The sequence below is a fragment of the Bactrocera latifrons genome, unplaced genomic scaffold (genome assembly GCF_001853355.1).
Source record: "Bactrocera latifrons isolate USDA-ARS-PBARC rearing strain unplaced genomic scaffold, ASM185335v1 scaffold_585, whole genome shotgun sequence".
Taxonomy (NCBI): domain Eukaryota; kingdom Metazoa; phylum Arthropoda; class Insecta; order Diptera; family Tephritidae; genus Bactrocera; species Bactrocera latifrons.
This window is the reverse complement of record NW_017537251.1, coordinates 59,697-69,385: the sequence shown is the minus strand read 5'-3', so window position 1 is coordinate 69,385 and position 9,689 is coordinate 59,697. Positions and strand designations below refer to the sequence as shown.

Here is a 9,689-nt window from a genome sequence, read left to right as displayed (position 1 = left end):
TTACAAAAGGGCATCTTTTTTAAATTAAGCGGTATTTTGCTCTATTACACAATCAAAGAAACAACAGTTCATCAGTTAATTATTATATTACGAAGCGAGATATTTGTTACGTTGTAATGCACGTGCCCTTTCCGAATAAGTCGCCACTACCAGAAACTTMAACCTCAAGTTTTAACTCATTATTCCTATGTGTGRGAAGGGGAYGAGTGATCACACAAAGACCTCTGGYATCGCTCTCTGGTAATTAATTGCGATTTACAGAGTTCTGTTCTGGATTCTTTATATACTTACATTTACTCGTGAATGTTTGTTGTCTCTTTTGATTTTCAAGTAAATCTATCTCTCCTAACCATTCGCCGGGTCCGCTCAAATACTCCAATCTTTCAATATATTTTTTGTTTACCTACGAAGAAAATATGAATATATTATTGGTACAAGAAGACCTAAATTGCCAATTTCCATTCTTTACTGAATTCCATATTTTCGTGGTCACAGTTATGTTGCCAGTAAGCACAAAATAAACCGTCGCAGGTTCTCTTCCATGCTCTATTATTTTTCGTTTCGGGACAAGAATTATGAAATATGCATACGGTGCCAAGCGAGCTCGTAGTTTCTATATAGATTCGAATAAATACAAAATTATTTCCTTTAAAACATAATTTACATATATATGTACAAAAAAGTCATAAACACCTTTAAGTGGAGAATTTAAACTAACTTTGTTAAATACAAAAGGCAATCTATATTGTGAAGATATACATATGTATGCATACTAGTTTAAGACCCTCCGCCTACAGTGAAGTAGTATTTGTAAATATGTATGTGTATTTCATCGTTCTCGAATTAAGCAAAACGAAACGGAATTTGATTAAGATAACAAGCTCATTGACATATATAGTAAGTACTGTATAAAGCAGTGTTGTCCAACGTGGCTGTGTGCACGTTATGCTTGTGTTGGTTCTTCTAGCTTCAACTGATCGCAAARTTCTGCTTTGCTTGCCTACGAAGTTGAATACAGAAGCACAATAGTGCTTTCACAGACACTTGTCGCGACATGTTGGTGTGAGGTGTCTGGCTTGCTGTACAACTGTCCGTGCGCTATTGCCGTGGACAACGCTGGTATAAAAAAGACCGCAAATTCCAAATTTTTCAAATTATGGGAAAGTGGACCTATTCATTCCATTTTATCAGCAAAAACACGTTGGATAACGGTTAATTGGAGAAGAATCTCAAAATCGGAGATGACAATATCATTTGTTCTACAGGAGATGTTGAAAGAACCCATTTAGCGGTTTGTAGGTCCGAAACCTGGTTACCCACAGAACTCGAGATAATTCTGCACAAATATGAGATCTTTTCCGCCGAGGTTCTTTTCAATATAGCGAAGGGCGGCTATGGCATGAGGTTAGTGCAGGATCTGTGGTTAAACCTTCACAAATTTAAGATCATCTCCGCCGAGCTTCTTCTCAACTTTATATATGTATACCACACGATTGGCAACAAGGACAGAGCTCCAAAGACTGGCGGTTGCATCCAGCTAACCCCCTGATACAATTCGGGGCAAGTCCGATATTAATCAGAGAGGGGATTCTCTACTTAAAATTATTTTACAAAGTAATCTAGTGATTTTTAATCGAGATGAGAAACCTACCTATGTAGGACCCACTTCCAGAAACATCCTTGACATAACGCTCTTTACCGATACAGGTGGAATTGTAGAGAACAAATGGTGCTAAGTACACCGTCGTTCTGACCATATGTAGATCTACTTCTTCATCTGAAGCAAAGATCACAAAGTTAAGAAACATCCTATTTCAAGGCGCAGCGTGCATACGCAAACGGCATATCAGTAGAAACTTCACTCTCTATACTAGTATTTAACACCGAAAGGCTTGAATATAAGAATTTAATCTTGCGGTCTTCCTGAACCTTTGTGAACCATTCAATAACATTTATGCACAATCTATTCTAGAGTAACCATTCAATAAGTGTTGATCTTGCTACATAACGTTTGATCTCATGACCAAGGCAGTCTGTAGAGGTACCCGAAGTGGAGTGCTATCTTCGCTCCTAGGCACATTAGTGGTTAATAAACTACTAAAGCACTTAGACGGAAAATCCCCTAAGATAGCGGCATATGTACATATATGACATTGCCATCTTAATAACGGGAAGGAGTCTACACACCGTAATAACTATCAGTCTCGATCTCTCAATAGAAGCCCTTTTACGGAGCCGAAATCTGGGCAGACGCGCTTACAAAGGAAAACCGGCGTAAGGCAGTGGCCAGGGTGGACCGCGGCCCAATAAACGCTGACAATTTCATCAGCATCATGCTGGAGAGCGAAGCAAACTGGGGGATTATCCAGAAATACGCAGCATTCTTGCTACGCATCAAAAAGCGGAACCTGGACGCAGGTGTGCAGATGTAAATCTCTCAATGAGAAAAATGGAACGCCACCCTGAAGTAATGCAAGCGCGGTCCCAGGGTAACCTGCAAGTGGCAAATACCGGTGCTGTGACGATACCACCGATGATGCGGAAAGCATTTTCCACCCCCTCAGCCGCAAAAAATAAAAAATAAAAAAATAGAGGCCCTTTTGATAAATGGGACACAGTTCTCTCAAAAAAGGACCGCACCAATAATTTTGGGGTATTTTTGGACGCTGAACTGCTGTGGAATCACAATGTGGAAGACAAGTGAGGAAAGCTAGTAATGCATTATACGCATGTAGGCGGATGTTGGGCACAACCTGGGACAGATATATCTATTATACATACATTCTAATTGAAAGAACAATTTTGCTCTACGGTGCAGTAGTGTAGTGGAAGGTATACAGAAATTCTCCTAACAGAAGCTAATGGAATGGGCTAACTGGCTGCAAAGCTTCAAAGGTCATGCGCAAAGCGGTAGATCAAAAATAGACAAAATTCGCTCTCAGTCTTGATACGTGAAGGCACCCCATCTGGCATTGGTAAGGACCATTATTAGTCTATGCGTGGGTCACAAGCCTACCAGATTAACTTACCCTTTAATATATGAACCGATGAACGTCCGAGGTGAGCATTAATTTTTATTTATTTATTTTATTTTCTAGGTTCTCGGCATTTGGTTTATGAGATAGGTTCTTTAAACTTTTTACGCGCAATTTTTTAAACTATAAATCCACGCATGTCTATACAAACTTTGGTTCATAATACCAAATACAAGTTTTGTAATATAATTTCCATCTTAGTTATACCAAACTACAGATCGTCCGATTCCGTCCATCGCCAATACTAATCTCTYTAACAAGTTTTAAATAGGTGACTGGGTACTCTTAGCTGCTAATATCCCATTTATCCGTGAATGATCTTCTTCTTCTTTACTACCGTAGACACCGTTAACGTTCACAACAGCGCGCCAGTCATTTCTTCTTTTCGCAACGTGGCCCCAGTTGGTTGGGTAATAGGTCGAATACTTTCACAGCTGGAGTGCTTTCATCCATTCGGACAACATGATCTGACCAGCGCAGCCGCTATCTCTTAATTCGCTGAGCTCCTTTGAATGCGATTTTCGCCGTGGCCAACGCTCAAAGGACCATACATTTTCCGCAGAACCCTTCTCTTGAAAATTAGTAATGTCAACTCATCAGATGTTGTCATTGTCGATGCCTCTGCACCATATAGTGGTAAGGGAATAATGAGTGACTTGTAGAGTTAAGTTTTGCTTCAGCGAGAGAGGACTTTATATCTCAATGGCCTACTTAATTCGAAGTACCTCCTGTTGGCACAAAATATTCTGCGTCGAATTTCGTTGCTAACTTTGTTGTTGCTGTTTATATCGGTTCCAAAATAGATGAAATTATCTACAACTTCGAAGTTATGACTGTCAAAACTGCTAGTCAGGACATATTTTGTCTTGCTCTCATTCACTGGCAGACCCATTTGCTTTGCTTCTTTAGGAAAAGGTCCTTCCCGATCCTGACGGAGCTTTTGATATTGCCCAACGTCAGTTTAGACAGCCGTATTAGTTTTGCGGGGATACCAAATTCAGACATCGCGGCATAAAGGCAGTCCTTTTCGTACTATAAAAGGCAGCTTTGAAATTGACGAAGAGGTGCTGAGTACCGATTCTTTTTTCACGGGTCTTTTCTAAGATTTGGTGCATGGTAAATATCTGGTTGGTTGTTGATTTTCAAGTGTACAGTCACACTCTTAAGGTCCAATCAGTTTGTTGACGGTGGTAGATAGACTTTGTATTCGATGATAAGGAGACTCGCATGCTCCTTATCAGTTCTTCGCCACCGTGCTAGAATAGCTCGGCCGGCAATCCAACGTCTGTTCCATTGGCATCGATTGGAGATTAAAGTTCGCCTTCTCCTGGCGTTAAACGGCGTTGATGTCAGTCTTCACTCTAACGAAGACATCAACCAGAAGGCAGAGGCACCTTCCTAAGTAAGAAACTAGACATTCCATGTGCATGCCCTTAAATCGTAATCCCTAACACAGCTGTTGACGACCATATGATTATTTTGTTACTTGTATGAAATAATATAATAACTGATAAACAGTGCTGCCAGATGTGATGCGTCTTATCTGTGTGCCCACAAGGTTTATGAAAAAAATGAAAATTAGTATCTGTAGTATATGGATATGTGGGTGTTATTGTCATGCCACATACTAAAAAAATGTTCCCTGGGTTTCATTAAGGTACCGCACACAGTCTCCTATCATATTGAGTAAAGTCAGCCATATGTAGGAAAGTCGTGAAATTAGTTGTATAGGCCCTAGATCAAGTTTTCGTCCAATTATCTATATATTATTTACCTATTTTAGGCACAAAAATATACTTGGGCTATTCACAACCGGTCATAAAGCATCGCAAATTCATAAAATTATAAAATTTTACTGTTCAAAAAAAGTAAAACATGCTCTCTCATTTTTATTGTGATAACTCAAATATTGGCCGACATACGTACATGCAGTATAAAGTCACCAGGAAGTTCGAAAATCTTTATATAATTCAACTCAAAAATGGATTACACAGAATTACTATTGGCAGAAAAGGATGCTCTGTGAATTCTAATTGTATTTCTCATTGTAACAGTGCTTATCCTCCCAGGAGACTGGTTGTCAGCAAGTTTTTTTGATTTAATTTTAAGCGTTTGAGAGATATATACTTTCAAGTATCTTAATTCGTGGATTAGTTATAGCCTTTACAGCTTTTTGGACACTATTACGATTCTTTTGGCWCCCCGATTTGATGGTACGGATGGATAGAGGAGGTTCTCAGGAATAAAAAATTAATACACAATTTGTGAAAGTAATGCTCGTTATTTAACTATGTAAACCCACTTTTCACACATATTTCAATTAATACATTTTTACTACATTTTACACATTGTACACACTGTATCCAAAATTTATACTAATTGTGTTTTTTTTTTTTTTAAGAAAATAAATATACTTTAAAAATTACTTTGCGCATTCAAACTCTCAACAGATTTTTGTGTTTACATTTATGACAAATAGCAGTGTTGTCATACTTTGTGTCCTGAAAAATAATCAAAAAATTTTCTGTTACATTTTTAGAGATGTAAATGGTTCAAAATGAACAGAAAGGAGTTCGACACATAACAACTATAAATACCCCGGTATTAGACCGACCAGGGTTATTTTTTTTATCTTTATTTATCAAATAACATAAGATACAAAATCCATTTGTAACATTGTCTCTATATATGTGACCTGGTATACGAAAAGGGAGCTAACGTGCGAAAACTAGTTTTCTGGGAAACAGCTGTTAAAAAAAAGCATCTCATCTTCCATCCGAATCAACTAAAAAGTCAAAATTGATTTTTCGACACCTTGGCCCCCTTTCCGTAGACCAGGTTACATATGTTAAACAGAAAATTTTTTGATTATWTTTTCAAAACACAATATGTGGCAACACTGTTTGGTCAAGTCATGTAAATAAACCAACTATGAGAGTGAAATRTGAAACTTTAAATACAAATATCTCGAAAATTATAAGTTTTAGGAGGTGTATGTGTATGTGTATTTTATTTATTTATTTTAATACGACCTGTAAATAAATTGACATACATACTAGAAAAAACAAGTAAGGAAGGGCTAAGTTCGGGTGTCACCGAACATTTTATACTCTCGCATGATAAAGTGGTAATCGAGATTTCAGGCGTGGTTGTGAACCGATTTCACCCATATTTGGTACATGCTATCAAGGTGTTAAGAAAATATTATATACCGAATTTTATTGAAATCGGTTGAGTACTTCCTGAGATATGGTTTTTGGTCCATAAGTGGGCGACGCCACGCACATTTTCAATTTTTAAAAAAAACCCCGGATGCAGCTTCCTTCTGACATTTCTTCAGTAAAATTTAGTGTTTCTGACGTTTTTTTGTTAGTCGGTTAACGCACTTTTAGTGATTTTCAACATAACCTTTGTATGGGAGGTGGGCGTGGTTATTAACCGATTTCTTCCATTTTTGAACTGTATAWGGAAATGCCTAAAAGAAACGATTCTATGCAGTTTGGTTGACATAGCTATAGTAGTTTCCGAGATATGTACAAAAGTAGTTTAGTACGGGGTGGGGCCACGCCCACTTTTCCAAAAAAATTACTTCCAAATATGCCCCTCCCTAATGCGATCCTTTGTGACATATTTAACTTTAATATATTTATCTATGACATAGTTATGACACTTTATAGGTTTTCGGTTTCCGCCATTTTGCGGGCGTGGCAGTGGCCCGATTTTGCCCATCTTCGAACTAAACCTTTTTATGGAGCCAAGAAATAYGTGTACCAAGTTTCATCAWGATATCTCAATTCTTACTCAAGTTACAGCTTACACGGAAGGACAGACAGACATCTGGATTTCAACTGTACTCGTAACCCTGATCACTTTGGTATATATATCCCTATATCTGACTCTTTTAGTTTTAGGACTTACAAACAACCGTTATGCGAACAAAACTATAATACTCTTTTTAGCAACTTTGTTGCGAGAGTATAAAAACTGGCTGCTTAGGCCTTACATGAACATACATACACTTATATGAACATTTCAACTCTAAATTAATTTTAATACAATAAAAGGTAAATGTTTTCTTATACTTTCGTAGTCCAGTGTTGCTATAGCGGTATGCAAATCAACATTTTGCGATGTGTCATTGTAGTAGTTTATTAGGTGTTGAATGGTCAGGGTATCATTACAGTTCATGCAAAGTGGTGGTGATTCCTTTGAAAGTCGATATCCGTGCGTTAGTTTTGTATGGCCGAGTTTAAGTATCATCAAAACAAGTTGCTGGTGTTTTGCCTTAAAATTCGGTTTGCTGCCATATTGTTGAGATAACTGATGCATGGTTTTATAATGAGCATTAATTTTGTTTTCATAATTTGAAACACGYTCTTTCGGCGTAGTTATTTATTAAAAAAGTAGGATGATTGTGTGCGTTTTTTGCTAACTGATCGGCCCGTAATGTTTACATGTGCTAGCGCGTATACAATTTTTATGTTTTTGCCTTGTCTCTCTGACCCTGCGTGTGAGAATATCGCTAATACAGTGTGGCTGATAAAAGCAGCTTCCAAAAAAAATGAAATAACTTTTTTTCAAATTAATAAATCTGGTTAATTATTATTATAAATTTTTTTTTTTTGATTTTGCAGATTGAATTTTACATTTAACAAAAATGTATAACTGGGACACTGAAACAAGAATATGGATTGTCCGCCGCTATCACGCACTGGAGTCCGTAGTTTCGGTTCAAAGAGAGTATAGGCGCACGTTTGGCGGCAATTCTCCGAGCAGATGGACCATAATGAGACTTGTAAACAATTTTGGCGAGCATGGGACAGTCAACAGAAGACCTTACTATCGAAACCCTTCAGTTCGAACGGAGGAAACAATCGCTGCTGTAGCTGCTCCCATACAAAACAATCCACGTGTTTCGACAGGAAGCTTATCTGCACAAATGGGTGTAAGCAGACAGTCATTACAGTCAATTATGCACAAATATTTGGACGTATTCCCATATAAAATTTAAATGGCCAACAAACTGAACGCTGCATACTTGCCAATTCTCTTGGAATTTTGCCAGAAGATGCTTCAAATGGAGGAAGAGGATGGAAACATGTTGAACTGTCTTTTCATGCCTGACGAGGCCCATTTCGATTTAAACGGCAACATAAACAAACAAAATTGTCGAATATGGAGTGCTTCTAACCCACAGATACTCCAAGAGACGGAATTGCATCCACTTCGTGTCACAATGTGGTGTTTCACCTCCTGCATATTCGGGCCCTACTTCTTTGATGAAACGGTCACACCGTTACAGTTACTGGATACCTTTACTTGAGCATGTTGATAGAGTTTTTCCATCCAGAATTACGCCGAATGAGAATTTCTTTCAACTCTGTTTGTTTGTTTTCTGGTTTCAGCAAGATGATGCAGCTCCTCACATAGCCCAACCTGTTACGACAGAATTGGGAGTTGAATCAGCTTTCACATGAATAAAAGAAAAATGAATTCCATATACTGAAAAAAAAATATTATTTAAGTTTCTTAATGTACCAAAATTCATCAGCCACCCTGTATAATCATTTGCGCAAATGTTTCGAGCTGATGTAGCTGATTCCATACACAGAAAAAAAATTATTTGAGTTTTTTAATGTAGCAAAATTCATCAGCCACCCTGTATTTGCCGATTTTAAAGCATTTATTGATGAGAGACTATCGGTGCATATTATTAGATCACAGCCTTTGGTTTTTTAATTTTGCAGCTTCTTAAAATGCTGTAATTTCCGAAGTGAATATAGCCATGTAGTTAAACAAAAGTCCATTTTTGATTAGTTCTTTAAATTCTGTTGTAATACAGAATCAGCATGCGTGCTATTTTTGRTAAAACCACTGGATAAGAAAAGATATTATGCAGATTTCTAGGGAGGACTAAATGCTTTGTAAGTTTTTAGTTTTGATAATTCTATATCTATGTTTTAGCTATTTTGAAGATTTCTGTGATTTTAGAATTGATTTTTACGTATCTTTTCGAGTGAGCTAGATCCGTGAAGTCCTAGAGTTTCCTCCAAGACCAGTGAACAAAATATCCCAATGCTTTCTAATCAGACCATTATTGCTTATATTTTAAAACATACACTGGATTATTTAGTTTTGTATTGTATTCAATATATAATATTCTGTCCAAGAGTGTCATTTGAGGTCTCCATTTTTATACTCTCGCAACAAAGTCGCTAAGGAGAGTATTATAGTTTGTTCACATAACGGTTGTTCGTAAGTCCTCAAACTAAAATAGTCAGATATAGGGTTATATATACCAAAGTGATTAGGGTGACGAGTAGAGTTGAAATCCGGATGTCTGTCTGTCCGTCTATCCTTCCGTGCAAGCTTTAAATTGAGTAAAAATTTAGACATCATGATGAAACTTGGTACACGTATTTCTTGGCTCCATAAAAAGGTTTAGTTCGAAGATGGGCAAAATCGACCCACTGCCAAGTCCACAATATGGCGAAAACCGTAAACCTATAAAGTGTCATAACTATGTCATAGATAAATATATTAAAGTTAAATATGTCACAAAGGATCGCATTAGGGAGGGGTTTTTTTGGATGTAATTTTTTTGGAAAAGTGGGAGTGGCCCCGCCCCCTACTAAGCTTTTTGTACATATCTCG

General features: G+C 37.4%; 1 pseudogene; it reads right to left on the bottom strand.

Moving 5' to 3' along the window:
* Nucleotides 1–9,689, bottom strand: part of LOC108974726 — a 33,748-nt pseudogene that overhangs the window by 14,195 nt on the left and 9,864 nt on the right.